The sequence below is a fragment of the Nothobranchius furzeri genome, chromosome 1, assembly GCF_043380555.1.
Source record: "Nothobranchius furzeri strain GRZ-AD chromosome 1, NfurGRZ-RIMD1, whole genome shotgun sequence".
NCBI classification, from domain to species: Eukaryota; Metazoa; Chordata; class Actinopteri; order Cyprinodontiformes; family Nothobranchiidae; genus Nothobranchius; species Nothobranchius furzeri.
The window spans coordinates 1,979,933-1,995,245 of NC_091741.1; positions in this window are offsets into that span (position 1 = coordinate 1,979,933).

Genomic DNA, 15,313 nt, shown 5'->3' on the forward strand with positions numbered 1-15,313 from the left:
GGCCCAAGCAAGACTTGCCCAGAGGAGCGTCTTGCCACATGTCAACACTGGGTCTGACCGAGCGCCTCCAGTAGAGAGGCCCAAGCAAGACACGCCCCGAGGAGCGTCTTGACATATGTCAACACTGGGTCCGACTGAGGGCCTCCATGAGAGAAGCCCAAGCAAGACGCGCCCCGAGGAGAGTCTTGCCACATGTCAACACTCGGTCTGACAGAGGGCATTCAGGAGAGAGGCCGAAGCAAAACGCGCCCCGAGGAGCGTCTTGCCACATGTCACCACTGGGTCTGAATGAGCGCCTCCAGGAGAGAGGCCCAACCAAGACGCGCCCCGAGGAGTGTCTTGCCACATGCCAACACTGGGTCTGACTGAGCGCCTCCAGGAGAGAGGCCCAAGCAAGATGTGCCCCGAGGAGCGTCTTTCCACGTGTCACCACTGGGTCTGACTGAGTGCCTCCAGGAGAGAGGCCCAAGCAAGACGCGCCCCGAGGAGCGTCTTGCCACATGTCAGCACTGGGTCTGACTGAGCGCCTCCAGGAGAGAGGCCCCTGCAAGACGCGCCCCGAGGAGCGTCTTGCCTTATGTCAGCACTCGGTCTGACTGAGCGCCTCCAGGAGAGAGGCCCAAGCAAGACGCGCCCCGAGGAGCGTCTTGCCACATGTCAACAATGGGTCTGACTGAGGGCCTCCAGGAGAGAGGCCCAAGCAAGATGCGCCCGGAGGAGCGTCTTGCCACATGTCAACACTGGGTCTGACAGAGGGCCTCCAGGAGAGAGGCCCAAGCAAGACGCGCCCCGAGGAGCATCTTGCCACATGTCACCTCTGGTTCTGACTGAGCGCCTCCAGGAGAGAGGCCCAAGCAAGACGTGCCCCGAGGAGCCTCTTGTCACATGTCAACACTGGGTCTGTCTGAGCGCCTCCAGGAGAGAAGCCCAAGCAAGACGCGCCCCGAGGAGCGTCTTGCCACATGTCAACAATGGGTCTGACTGAGGGCCTCCAGGAGAGAAGCCCAAGCAAGACGCGCCCCGAGGAGCGTCTTGACACATGTCAACACTGGGTCTGACAGAGGGCCTCCAGGAGAGAGGCCCAAGCAAGACGCGCCCAGAGGAGTGTCTTGCCACATGTCACCACTGGTAGACCCGTTGCCCTCACCATCGTTGCGCTTCGAGATGAACTATTGCTAAAGATGATCGTCCTCATCAACCACGGCGCTACCAGAGTAGCTCGTAACGAAGACCCTCTCCGCGACCTCGCGGCCAGTGTGCGCAGTGTACAGCAAATGACTAACGATGTTGTGAGCGATATATCGGAAAAACTTTGCACTGACGCGACGGTCGCCACTGCAGGTTGTGTGAGTCTCGCGCAAAGTGCCATATCAAACGTGCGCAAGCTAGTGACAAGCAACTTCACCAGATCCGTAGATTCTGCATACGCTTGAATACCAACGAAAGTATCGAGAGATAACACCAACACGAGTTGCGCGACGGCGCTGGCTGCAGTCGCTACAACACTGGATTTATTAATCAACGTAATTGTGATCGTAATGGCGTATCGAGTGTGCACCAGAAACTACAACCAGTACTACAGAAAACTGGCATGAGGGTCGCGGTCTAACGTTATGTTGGTGTCTCGCATCGACCGTCGACGGCCGTTTGCCAGCGGCTGAAAATGGCACAGTTGACGAAATGGAAACGCCGACCGTCCATAGTGCACTCTCGCAAGTTCCAACCGCACCATCTCAGGAGACAGACCACAGAGTCATATTAGCGGAGGGTAGATAGAAAATGCGCAAACCGCCGCAACCGCCCATATACATACTATACGAGTTCAACATAGAGTGGAGTAAGAAGTTACTACCGATTGTATTTACAACGTGCAAGCAGCTGGTGTGTGACGCTTTACTTGATTATCACAGAGGTTGCGATGTCCTGTGTTCCACGAGCGCATGGAAACAAGTGAACGAACTTCTACGGACCGTACTGTTGGGGTATGAGTGAGCTGTAAAATCAATACACGCTAGACACGCGGACTTTGCCGCATTACTGGACACGCATATCGCCACAACAAAACCGGGTCAAGTGTTCGGGGCGTCACCGCGCTCGACTATACACGTCTTGGCCTACCACGAGTACATGAGCCCACAAGATCCTAAGCGAGGTAGAAGCCGTTGTGTCTACCCAACGCAAATTCAGCACAGCCGTGCGCGCTAAGACAAGTCCCTCTAGATTGCTGGAAACTTTGGAAACGTTGAAGGCTGGCGTGTACGCGCTTTCTACACATCTCAACGGTATGATCGCGATACTCTCGGCCGCACAACAACTAATGGTCATGTGTTCGGAAGGTCTGATCAGGTCTGACATGACCGGTTGTCAATCAACGTCGAGCGTGCACTCACACACGGATATCCTGGCGTACAGTAAAGCGACAGCGACCTCTACGCTCACGTTGATCGCCGATGTTTCGAAGGGCAATCGAGTGTGTTGGCTGACGAAAGCTATGGTGACCGACGGTCGCGTCGACTACAATGTGCCTCATTGCGACTTTAGAGGCGTATGTGATCCTTTGCAAATCGACAACACCACCGCGGTCGAGTGCGAAGTCACGGTCGGTGGCGTGTTGTCCTTACTGTGCCCCATACAATGTGACGGTCAGTGTCACGGACCGGTGTGTTACGACCCGACTAACGAAACGTACCAGGTGATAACATTGCATCCGCCCATTACAGCGGAGCGAGCGTTTCGCCACACTCCCAAACCAAGGTTAATAGTTGTAGCGCACACTCTTTCGGACCTCGGTGCACGTGAAACACTGGCTTACACTCACAACATCACGCTCGAGACAGCTCAAGCGTTACGCGAAACAAAGGACGTGTTCAAATCCATAGAGAATATACGGTCTTTAGCGTATGCGTATATAAAGGAGGTCGATGACATTTACAGACCTGGCGGCGTGGGCACCACAGTAGAACAACAAGGTGCTCTCAAGCGCACACAGATACTGGCCGCATTATCACTCACCATGTCTATCCTGACATGCCCGTTTCTGATTTCTATGTATATTAAATTATGACAAGAGCTACGGTGGTTACGATTACACTCTGACCACGTGCCTTAGTTTCTGCTAGTGACCTATAAATACATTTGCCCACTTGCTCTCACTGCCATTAAAGGGGCTGTACCCACACGTACAACACCCAAGAAAAAAAAAGATCTCGCTGTCTGTACTGGATGTACTCTCAGTAGTCGCAGTTGCTCAGGCCATGGTGGTACGCTCACATAACGCCTCTGAGATACGTCCCATAACACCACCTCCTACACTACTCGCGAAGGAGTATTCAACACCCCCTTTGTACGAAGACAACCATTATAACGAGCACAGCACAACGCTTGCCGCACGCGAAGACAACATGCAGGAGACAACGCTACCACCTGTCGTGAGAACAACGGATTCGAGTGACAACGATCGCGACTATGACGAGCACATTACAGCACCCTCTGTGCACGAAGACCAGGTGCAGGAGACAACGCTACCACCTGTCGTGAGAAACAAGAGTTTGGTTAACAATGATCATCGTCGTGTCCCATTGTAAACTGGGCGTGCCATCGCACACATCGTACATGTGTGTTAACCCACCTGTATGCGACAGACTTTGTGTGTTGCATGACATCGAGATGTATTGACGTCTGTGTCAATACAGGACTCTCTATAAGCCGGGAGCTGGACGCTAACGACCCGTGCATGCGCCACACAAAAGGTATCGTACATGTGTTAACCCACCTGTATGCGACAGACTTTGTGTGTTGCATGACATCGAGATGTATTGACGTCTGTGTCAATACAGGACTCTCTAAGCTGGGAGCTGGACGCTAACAACCCGTGCATGCGCCACACAAAAGGTATCGTACATGTGTTAACCCACCTGTATGCGACAGACTTTGTGTGTTGCATGACATCGAGATGTATTGACGTCTGTGTCAATACAGGACTCTCTAAGCTGGGAGCTGGACGATAACGACCCGTGCATGCGCTACACAAAAGGTAACTCGACTAACTACAAAACGCATATTGTGATGTAGAAAGTTGGCTCGACTGTTTGAATCAGCTGAAGCTGCGGTTTACTCACAAAGTGAATCGCACGCTTGTTAGAAGTACATTCGGAGCACTTAAAAAATACATCGCTCTCATCGAGTTCCGTCTCAGCGTTCACCGGCTGATGGGCAAGAGCGTGACATGGGATCGCCAGGAACTTACTTAAGGACTATCATCTCATTTGGCATTTACTCACGGACCCAAGAAACCAGTTCCGAAATATGGTAGAGAATTATAACTTGTCTAATAGCAACTGGAAGATATGTTGCGTCATAAGCCTCTGATGGTTCACAAGGTGCACGGTCCACTCGAAATCCTAATGCTGTATTTGTAGTACATACACTAAGTCTTCTCTGTTGATGTCAGACTAGAGTTTTATTAGAGTTTTACTTTGCAACAATGGGATTCGAGCAATTGATGTGTATATTTTTAATAGTGCACAATGCTACTATTCCTAGGCTGAATGTACGACATGGCTCTTATGTATCATTATGTATCGTTTCCATTAAGTACAAATTTAAATAAAGTCCCTCTGTCCTCAGTGCTAGGTTGTGGGTTTAATACACATTATTATGATCAACCTGTTGAACAGTATAATAACAATACTCCTGTAAAAGTCATTTAGTAATGAACAACCTCAGTTCTGTGAAAGAACATCATGTCTCTGATGTGTACACTGCAGGCCTGACCGGGGTTTGCACGCAAGGGCCTGTGTGTGTGTGTGTGTGTGTGTGTGTGTGTGTGTGTGTGTGTGTGTGTGTGTGTGTGTGTGTGTGTGTGTGTGTGTGTGTGTGTGTGTGTGTGTGAATCAAATAAAGATAAATATAGCTAGTGCGGCCACGAGCGGTCGTGCAGTGTAGAGGATGCGCGAAAACGCCTCTAAAAACAAGCGCGTGCCCACGCCCGATCCGTGGAAGCACGTAGACCTAGCAAACGTACTAGCAGAAATCAACGATCGCACACGGGTCATTGAGTGTGTACAGGGTTCGTCTGCGTGTGTGGCATTGGGCAATCTAGCGGCAACCGTGTGGCCTGAAGGCGGAACCGGCCAACCGGTCGCCCTCACCATCGTTGCGCTTCGAGATGAACTATTGCAAAAGATGATCGTCCTCATCAACCACGGCGCTACCAGAGTAGCTCGTAACGAAGACCCTCTCCGCGACCTCGCGGCCAGTGTGCGCAGTGTACAGCAAATGACAAACGATGTTGCGAGCGATATATTGGAAAAACTTTGCACTGACGCGACGGTCGCCACTGCAGGTTGTGCGAGTCTCGCGCAAAGTGCCATATCAAACATGCGCAAGCTAGTGACAAGCAACTTCACCAGATCCGTAGATTCTGCATACGCTCGGATACGAATGAAAGTATCGAGAGATAACACCGACACAAGTTGCGCGACGGCGCTGGCTGCAGTCGCTACAACACTGGATTTATTAATCAACGTAATTGTGATCGTAATGGCGTTTCGAGTGTGCACCAGAAACTACAACCAGTACTACAGAAAACTGGCATGAGGGTCGCGGTCTAACGTTATGTTGGTGTCTCGCATCGACCGTCGACGGCCGTTTGCCAGCGGCTGAAAATGGCAGTTGACGAAATGAAAACGCCGACCGTCGATAGTGCACTCTCGCAAGTTCCAACCGCACCATCTCAGGAGACAGACCACAGAGTCATATTAGCGGAGGGTAGATAGAAAATGCGCAAACCGCCGCAACCGCCCATATACATACTATAAGAGTTCAACATAGAGTGGAGTAAGAAGTTACTACCGATTGTATTTCCAACGTGCAAGCAGCTGGTGTTTGACGCTTTACTTGAGTATCACGGAGGTTGCGATGTCCTGTGTTCCACGAGCGCATGGAAACAAGTGAACGAACTTCTACGGACCGTACTGTTGGGGTATGAGCGAGCTGTAAAATCAATACACGCTAGACACGCGGACTTTGCCGCGTTACTGGACACGCATATCGCCACAACAAAACTGGGTCAAGTGTTCGGGGCATCACCGCGCTCGACTATACACGTCTTGGCCTACCACGAGTACATGAGCCCACAGATCCTAAGCGAGGTAGAAGCCGTTGTGTCTACCCAACGCAAATTCAGCACAGCCGTGCGCGCTAAGACAAGTCCCTCTAGACTGCTGGAAATTTTGGAAACGTGGAAGGCTGGCGTGTACGCGCTTTCTACACATCTCAACGGTATGATCGCGATACTCTCGGCCGCACAACAACTAATGGTCATGTGTTCGGAAGGTCTGATCAGGTCTGACATGACCGGTTGTCAATCGACGTCGAGCGTGCACTCACACACGGATATCCTGGCGTACAGTAAAGCGACGTCGACCTCTAAGCTCACGTTGATCGCCGATGTTTCGAAGGGCAATCGAGTGTGTTGGCTGACGAAAGCTATGGTGACCGACGGTCGCGTCGACTACAATGTGCCTCATTGCGACTGGAGAGGCGTATGTGATCCTTTGCAAATCGATAACACCACCGCGGTCGAGTGCGAAGTAGTGACATGTGGCAAGACGCTCCTCGGGGCGCGTCTTGCTTGGGCCTCTCTCATGGAGGCCCTCTGTCAGACCCAGTGTTGACATGTGGCAAGACGCTCCTCGGGGCGCGTCTTGCTTGGGCCTCTCTCCAGAAGGCCCTCAATCAGACCCAGTGTTGACATGTGGCAAGACGCTCCTCGGGGCGCGTCTTGCTTGAGCTTCTCTCATGGAGGCCCTCTGTCAGACCCAGTGTTGACATGTGTCAAGACGCTCCACGGGGCGCGTCTTGCTTGGGCTTCTCTCCTGGAGGCCCTCAGTCAGACCCATTGTTGACATGTGGCAAGACGCTCCTCGGGGCGCGTCTTGCTTGGACCTCTCTCCTGGAGGCACTCAGTCAGAACCAGAGGTGACATGTGGCAAGACGCTCCTCGGGGCGCGTCTTGCTTGGGCCTCTCTCCTGGAGGCCCTCTGTCAGACCCAGTGTTGACATGTGGCAAGACGCTCCTCCGGGCGCATCTTGCTTGGGCCTCTCTCCTGGAGGCCCTCAGTAAGACCCATTGTTGACATGTGGCAAGACGCTCCTCGGGGCGCGTATTGCTTGGGCGTCTCTCCAGAAGGCCCTCAATAAGACCCAGTGTTTACATGTGGCAAGACGCTCCACGGGGCGCGTCTTGCTTGGGCTTCTCTCCTGGAGGCCCTCAGTCAGAGCCATTGTTGACATGTGGCAAGACGCTCCTCGGGGCGCGTCTTGCTTGGGCCTCTCTCCTGGAGGCGCTCAGTCAGACCCAGTGTTGACATGTGGCAAGACGCTCCACGGGGCGCGTCTTGCTTGGGCTTCTCTCCTGGAGGCCCTCAGTCAGACCCATTGTTGACATGTGGCAAGACGCTCCTCGGGGCACGTCTTGCTTGGGCCTCTCTCCTGGAGGCGCTCAGTCAGACCGAGTTGTGACATGTGGCAAGACGCTCCCCGGGGCGCGTCTTGCTTGGACCTCTCTCCTGGAGGCGCTCAGTTAGACCGAGTAGTGACATGTCGCAAGACGCTCCTCGGGGCGCGTCTTGCTTGGGCCTCTCTCATGGAGGCCCTCTGTCAGACCCAGTGTTGACAAGTGGCAAGACGCTCCTCGGGGCGCGTCTTGCTTGGGCCTCTCTCCTGGAGGCGCTCAGTCAGAACCAGAGGTGACATGTGGCAAGACGCTCCTCGGGGTGCGTCTTGCTTGGGCCTCTCTCCTGGAGGCCCTCTGTCAGACCCAGTGTTGATATGTGGCAAAACGCTCCTCCGGGCGCATCTTGCTTGGGCCTCTCTCCTGGAGGCCCTCAGTAAGACCCATTGTATACATGTGGCAAGACGCTCCTCGGGGCGCGTCTTGCTTGGGCCTCTCTCCAGAAGGCCCTCAATCAGACCCAGTGTTGACATGTGGCAAGACGCTCCTCGGGGCGCGTCTTGCTTGGGCTTCTCTCATGGAGGCCCTCAGTCAGACCCAGTGTTGACATGTGTCAAGACGCTCCTCGGGGCGTGTCTTGCTTGGGCCTCTCTCCTGGAGGCGCTCAAACAGACCGAGTAGTGACATGTGGCAAGACGCTCCTCGGGGCGCGTCTTGCTGGGGCTTCTCTCATGGAGGCACTCAGTCAGATCCAGTGTTGACATGTGGCAAGACGCTCCTCGGGGCGCGTCTTGCTTGGACCTCTCTCCCTGAGGCGCTCAGTCAGACCGAGTAGTGACATGTGGCAAGACGCTCCTCGGGGCGCGTCTTGCTTGGACCTCTCTCCCTGAGGCGCTCAGTCAGACCCAGTTTTGACATTTGGCAAGACACTCCTCGGGGCGCGTCTTGCTTGGGCCTCTCTCATGGAGGCCCTCTGTCAGACCCAGTGTTGACATGTGTCAAGACGCTCCTCGGGGGGCGTCTTGCTTTGGCCTCTCTCCTGGAGGTGCTCAGTCTGACCGAGTGCTGACATGTGGCAAGAAGCTCCTCGGGGCGCGTCTTGCTTGGGCTTCTCACCTGGAGGCTCTCAGTAAGAACCATTGTTGACATGTGGCAAGACGCTCCTCGGGGCGCGTCTTGCTTGGGCCTCTCTCCAGAAGGCCCTCAATCAGACCCAGTGTTGACACGTGGCAAGACGCTCCTCGGGGCGCGTCTTGCTTGGGCCTCTCTCCTGGAGGCGCTCAGTCAGACCAAGTGGTGACATGTGGCAAGACACTCCTCGGGGCGCGTCTTGCTTGGGCCTCTCTCCTGGAGGCCCTCTGTCAGACCCAGTGTTGACATGTGGCAAGACACTCCTCGGGGCGCGTCTTGCTTGGGCCTCTCTCATGGAGGCCCTCTGTCAGACCCAGTGTTGACATGTGTCAAGACGCTCCTCGGGGCGCGTCTTGCTTTGGCCTCTCTCCTGGAGGCGCTCAGTCAGACCGAGTGCTGACATGTGGCAAGAAGCTCCACGGGGCGCGTCTTGCTTGGGCTTCTCTCCTGGAGGCCCTCAGTCAGACCCATTGTTGACATGTGGCAAGACGCTCCTCGGGGCGCGTCTTGCTTGGGCCTCTCTCCTGGAGGCGCTCAGTCAGACCCAGTGTTGACATGTGGCAAGACGCTCCACGGGGCGCGTCTTGCTTGGGCTTCATGTCAACAATGGGTCTTACTGAGGGCCTCCAGGAGAGAAGCCCAAGCAAGACACGCCCCGAGGAGCTTCTTGCCACATGTCAGCACTCGGTCTGACTGAGCGCCTCCAGGAGAGAGGCCAAAGCAAGACGCGCCCCGAGGAGCGTCTTGACACATGTCAACACTGGGTCTGACAGAGGGCCTCCATGAGAGAGGCCCAAGCAAGACGCGCCCCGAGGAGAGTCTTGCCACATGTCAACACTGGGTCTGACAGAGGGCCTCCAGGAGAGAGGCCCAAGCAAGATGCGCCCCGAGGATTGTCTTGCCACATGTCACCACTTGGTCTGACTGAGCGCCTCCAGGAGAGAGGCCCAAGCAACACGCGCCCCGAGGAGCGTCAGGCCACATGTCACTACTCAGTCTGACTGAGCGCCTCCAGGAGAGAGGCCCAAGCAAGACGTGCCCCGAGGAGCGTCTTGCCACGTGTCAACACTGCGTCTGATTGAGGGCCTTCTGGAGAGAGGCCCAAGCAAGACGCGTCCCGAGGAGCGTCTTGCCACATGTCAACAATGGTTCTTACTGAGGGCCTCCGGGAGAGAAGTCCAAGCAAGACGCGCCCCGAGGAGCTTCTTGCCACATGTCAGCACTCGGTCTGACTGAGTGCCTCCAGGAGAGAGGCCAAAGCAAGACGCCCCCCGAGGAGCGTCTTGACACATGTCAACACTGGGTCTGACAGAGGGCCTCCATGAGAGAGGCCCAAGCAAGACGCGCCCCGAGGAGCGTCTTGCCACATGTCACTACTCGGTCTTACTGAGCGCCTCAGGCAGAGAGGTCCAAGCAAGACGCGCCCCGAGGAGCGTCTTGCCACATGTCAACACTGGGTCTGACTGAGTGCCTCCATGAGAGAAGCCCCAGCAAGACGCGCCCAGAGGAGCGTCTTGCCACATGTCACTACTCGGTCTGTTTGAGCGCCTCCAGGAGAGAGGCCCAAGCAAGACGTGCCCGGAGGAGCGTCTTGCCACATGTCAACAATGGGTCTGACTGAGGGCCTCCAGGAGAGAAGCCCAAGCAAGACACGCCCCGAGGAGCGTCTTGCCACATGTCAACACTGGGTCTGACTGAGCGCCTCCAGGAGAGAGGCCCAAGCAAGACACGCCCCGAGGAGCGTCTTGACACATGTCAACACTGGGTCTGACTGACGGCCTCCATGAGAGAAGCCCAAGCAAGACGCGCCCCGAGGAGAGTCTTGCCACATGTCAACACTCGGTCTGACAGAGGGCATCCAGGAGAGAGGCCCAAGCATTATGCGCCCCGAGGAGCGTCTTGCCACTTAAACCCACAACCTAGCACTGAGGACAGAGGGACTTTATTTAAATTAGTACTTAATGGAAACGATACATAATGATACATAAGAGCCATGTCACACATTCAGCCTAGGAATAGTAGCATTGTGCACTATTAAAAATATACACATCAATTGCTCGAATCCCATTGTTGCAAAGTAAAACTCTAATAAAACTCTAGTCTGACATCAACAGAGAAGACTTAGTGTATGTACTACAAATACAGCATTAGGATTTAGAGTGGACCGTGCACCTTGTGAACCATCAGAGGCTTATGACGCAACATATCTTCCAGTTGCTATTAGACAAGTTATAATTCTCGACCATTTTTCGGAACTGGTTTCTTGGGTCCGTGAGTAAATGCCATTAGTACTTAATGGAAACGATACATAATGATACATAAGAGCCATGTTGTACATTCAGCCTAGGAATAGTAGCATTGTGCACTATTAAAAATATACACATCAATTGCTCGAATCCCATTGTTGCAAAGTAAAACTCTAATAAAACTCTAGTCCGACATCAACAGAGAAGACTTAGTGTATGTACTACAAATACAGCATTAGGATTTCGAGTGGACCATGCACCTTGTGAACCATCAGAGGCTTATGACGCAACATATCTTCCAGTTGCTATTAGACAAGTTATAATTCTCGACCATTTTTCGGAACTGGTTTCTTGGGTCCGTGAGTAAATGCCAAATGAGATGATAGTCCTTAAGTAAGTTCCTGGCGATCCCATGTCACGCTCTTGCCCATCAGCCGGTGAACGCTGAGACGGAACTCGATGAGAGCGATGTATTTTTTAAGTGCTCCGAATGTACTTCTAACAAGCGTGCGATTCACTTTGTGAGTAAACAGCAGCTGCAGCTGATTCAAACAGTCGAGCCAACTTTCTACATCACAATATGCGTTTTGTAGTTAGTCGAGTTACCTTTTGTGTGGCGCATGCACGGGTCGTTATCGTCCAGCTCCCAGCTTAGAGAGTCCTGTATTGACACAGACGTCAATACATCTCGATGTCATGCAACACACAAAGTCTGTCGCATACAGGTGGGTTAACACATGTACGATACCTTTTGTGTGGCGCATGCACGGGTTGTTAGCGTCCAGCTCCCAGCTTAGAGAGTCCTGTATTGACACAGACGTCAATACATCTCGATGTCATGCAACACACAAAGTCTGTCACATACAGGTGGGTTAGCACATGTACGATACCTTTTGTGTGGCGCATGCACGGGTCGTTAGCGTCCAGCTCCCGGCTTATAGAGAGTCCTGTATTGACACAGACGTCAATACATCTCGATGTCATGCAACACACAAAGTCTGTCGCATACAGGTGGGTTAACACACATGTACGATGTGTGCGATGGCACGCCTAGTTTACAATGGGACACGACGATGATCATTGTTAACCAAACTCTTGTTTCTCACGACAGGTGGTAGCGTTGTCTCCTGCACCTGGTCTTCGTGCACAGAGGGTGCTGTAATGTGCTCGTCATAGTCGCGATCGTTGTCACTCGAATCCGTTGTTCTCACGACAGGTGGTAGCGTTGTCTCCTGCATGTTGTCTTCACGTGCGGCAAGCGTTGTGCTGTGCTCGTTATAATGGTTGTCTTCGTACAAAGGGGGTGTTGAATACTCCTTCGCGAGTAGTGTAGGAGGTGGTGTGATGGGACGTATCTCAGAGGCGTTATGTGAGCGTACCACCATGGCCTGAGCAACTGCGACTACTGAGAGTACACCCAGTACAGACAGCGAGATCTTTTTTTTTCTTGGGTGTTGTACGTGTGGGTACAGCCGCTTTAATGGCAGTGAGAGCAAGTGGGCAAATGTATTTATAGGTCACTAGCAGAAACTAAGGCACATGGTCAGAGTGTAATCGTAACCACCGTAGCTCTTGTCATAATTTAATATACATAGAAATCAGAAACGGGCATGTCAGGATAGACATCGCGAGTGATAATGCGGCCAGTATCTGTGTGCGCTTGAGAGCACCTTGTTGTTCTACTGTGGTGCCCACGCCGCCAGGTCTGTAAATGTCATCGACCTCCTTTATATACGCATACGCTAAAGACCGTATATTCTCTATGGATTTGAACACGTCCTATGTTTCGCGTAATGCTTGAGCTGTCTCGAGCGTGATGTTGTGAGTGTACGCCAGTGTTTCACATGCACCGAGGTCCGAAAGGGCGTGCGCTACAACTATTAACCTTGGTTTGGGAGTGTGGCAAAACGCTCGCTCCGCTGTAATGGGCGGATGCAATGTTATCACCTGGTACGTTTCGTTAGTCGGGTCGTAACACACCGGTCCGTGAAACGGACCGTCACATTGTATGGGGCACAGTAAGGACAACACGCCGCCGACCGTGACTTCGCACTCGACCGCGGTGGTGTTATCGATTTGCAAAGGATCACATACGCCTCTCCAGTCGCAATGAGGCACATTGTAGTCGACGCGACCGTCGGTCACCATAGCTTTCGTCAGCCAACACACTCGATTGCCCTTCGAAACATCGGCGATCAACGTGAGCTTAGAGGTCGACGTCGCTTTACTGTACGCCAGGATATCCGTGTGTGAGTGCACGCTCGACGTCGATTGACAACCGGTCATGTCAGACCTGATCAGACCTTCCGAACACATGACCATTAGTTGTTGTGCGGCCGAGAGTATCGCGATCATACCGTTGAGATGTGTAGAAAGCGCGTACACGCCAGCCTTCCACGTTTCCAAAATTTCCAGCAGTCTAGAGGGACTTGTCTTAGCGCGCACGGCTGTGCTGAATTTGCGTTGGGTAGACACAACGGCTTCTACCTCGCTTAGGATCTGTGGGCTCATGTACTCGTGGTAGGCCAAGACGTGTATAGTCGAGCGCGGTGATGCCCCGAACACTTGACCCAGTTTTGTTGTGGCGATATGCGTGTCCAGTAACGCGGCAAAGTCCGCGTGTCTAGCGTGTATTGATTTTACAGCTCGCTCATACCCCAACAGTACGGTCCGTAGAAGTTCGTTCACTTGTTTCCATGCGCTCGTGGAACACAGGACATCGCAACCTCCGTGATACTCAAGTAAAGCGTCAAACACCAGCTGCTTGCACGTTGGAAATACAATCGGTAGTAACTTCTTACTCCACTCTATGTTGAACTCTTATAGTATGTATATGGGCGGTTGCGGCGGTTTGCGCATTTTCTATCTACCCTCCGCTAATATGACTCTGTGGTCTGTCTCCTGAGATGGTGCGGTTGGAACTTGCGAGAGTGCACTATCGACGGTCGGCGTTTTCATTTCGTCAACTGCCATTTTCAGCCGCTGGCAAACGGCCGTCGACGGTCGATGCGAGACACCAACATAACGTTAGACCGCGACCCTCATGCCAGTTTTCTGTAGTACTGGTTGTAGTTTCTGGTGCACACTCGAAACGCCATTACGATCACAATTACGTTGATTAATAAATCCAGTGTTGTAGCGACTGCAGCCAGCGCCGTCGCGCAACTTGTGTCGGTGTTATCTCTCGATACTTTCATTCGTATCCGAGCGTATGCAGAATCTACGGATCTGGTGAAGTTGCTTGTCACTAGCTTGCGCATGTTTGATATGGCACTTTGCGCGAGACTCGCACAACCTGCAGTGGCGACCGTCGCGTCAGTGCAAAGTTTTTCCAACATATCGCTCGCAACATCGTTTGTCATTTGCTGTACACTGCGCACACTGGCCGCGAGGTCGCGGAGAGGGTCTTCGTTACGAGCTACTCTGGTAGCGCCGTGGTTGATGAGGACGATCATCTTTTGCAATAGTTCATCTCGAAGCGCAACGATGGTGAGGGCGACCGGTTGGCCGGTTCCGCCTTCAGGCCACACGGTTGCCGCTAGATTGCCCAATGCCACACACGCAGACGAACCCTGTACACACTCAATGACCCGTGTGCGATCGTTGATTTCTGCTAGTACGTTTGCTAGGTCTACGTGCTTCCACGGATCGGGCGTGGGCACGCGCTTGTTTTTAGAGGCGTTTTCGCGCATCCTCTACACTGCACGACCGCTCGTGGCCGCACTAGCTATATTTATCTTTATTTGATTCACACACACACACACACACACACACACACACACACACACACACACACACACACACACACACACACACACACACACACACACACACACACACACACACACACACACACACAGGCCCTTGCGTGCAAACCCCGGTCAGGCCTGCAGTGTACACATCAGAGACATGATGTTCTTTCACAGAACTGAGGTTGTTCATTACTAAATGACCTTTACAGGAGTATTGTTATTATACTGTTCAACAGGTTGATCATAATAATGTGTATTAAACCCACAACCTAGCACTGAGGACAGAGGGACTTTATTTAAATTTGTACTTAATGGAAACGATACATAATGATACATAAGAGCCATGTCGTACATTCAGCCTAGGAATAGTAGCATTGTGCACTATTAAAAATATACACATCAATTGCTCGAATCCCATTGTTGCAAAGTAAAACTCTAATAAAACTCTAGTCTGACATCAACAGAGAAGACTTAGTGTATGTACTACAAATACAGCATTAGGATTTCGAGTGGACCGTGCACCTTGTGAACCATCAGAGGCTTATGACGCAACATATCTTCCAGTTGCTATTAGACAAGTTATAATTCTCTACCATTTTTCGGAACTGGTTTCTTGGGTCCGTGAGTAAATGCCAAATGAGATGATAGTCCTTAAGTAAGTTCCTGGCGATCCCATGTCACGCTCTTGCCCATCAGCCGGTGAACGCTGAGACGGAACTCGATGAGAG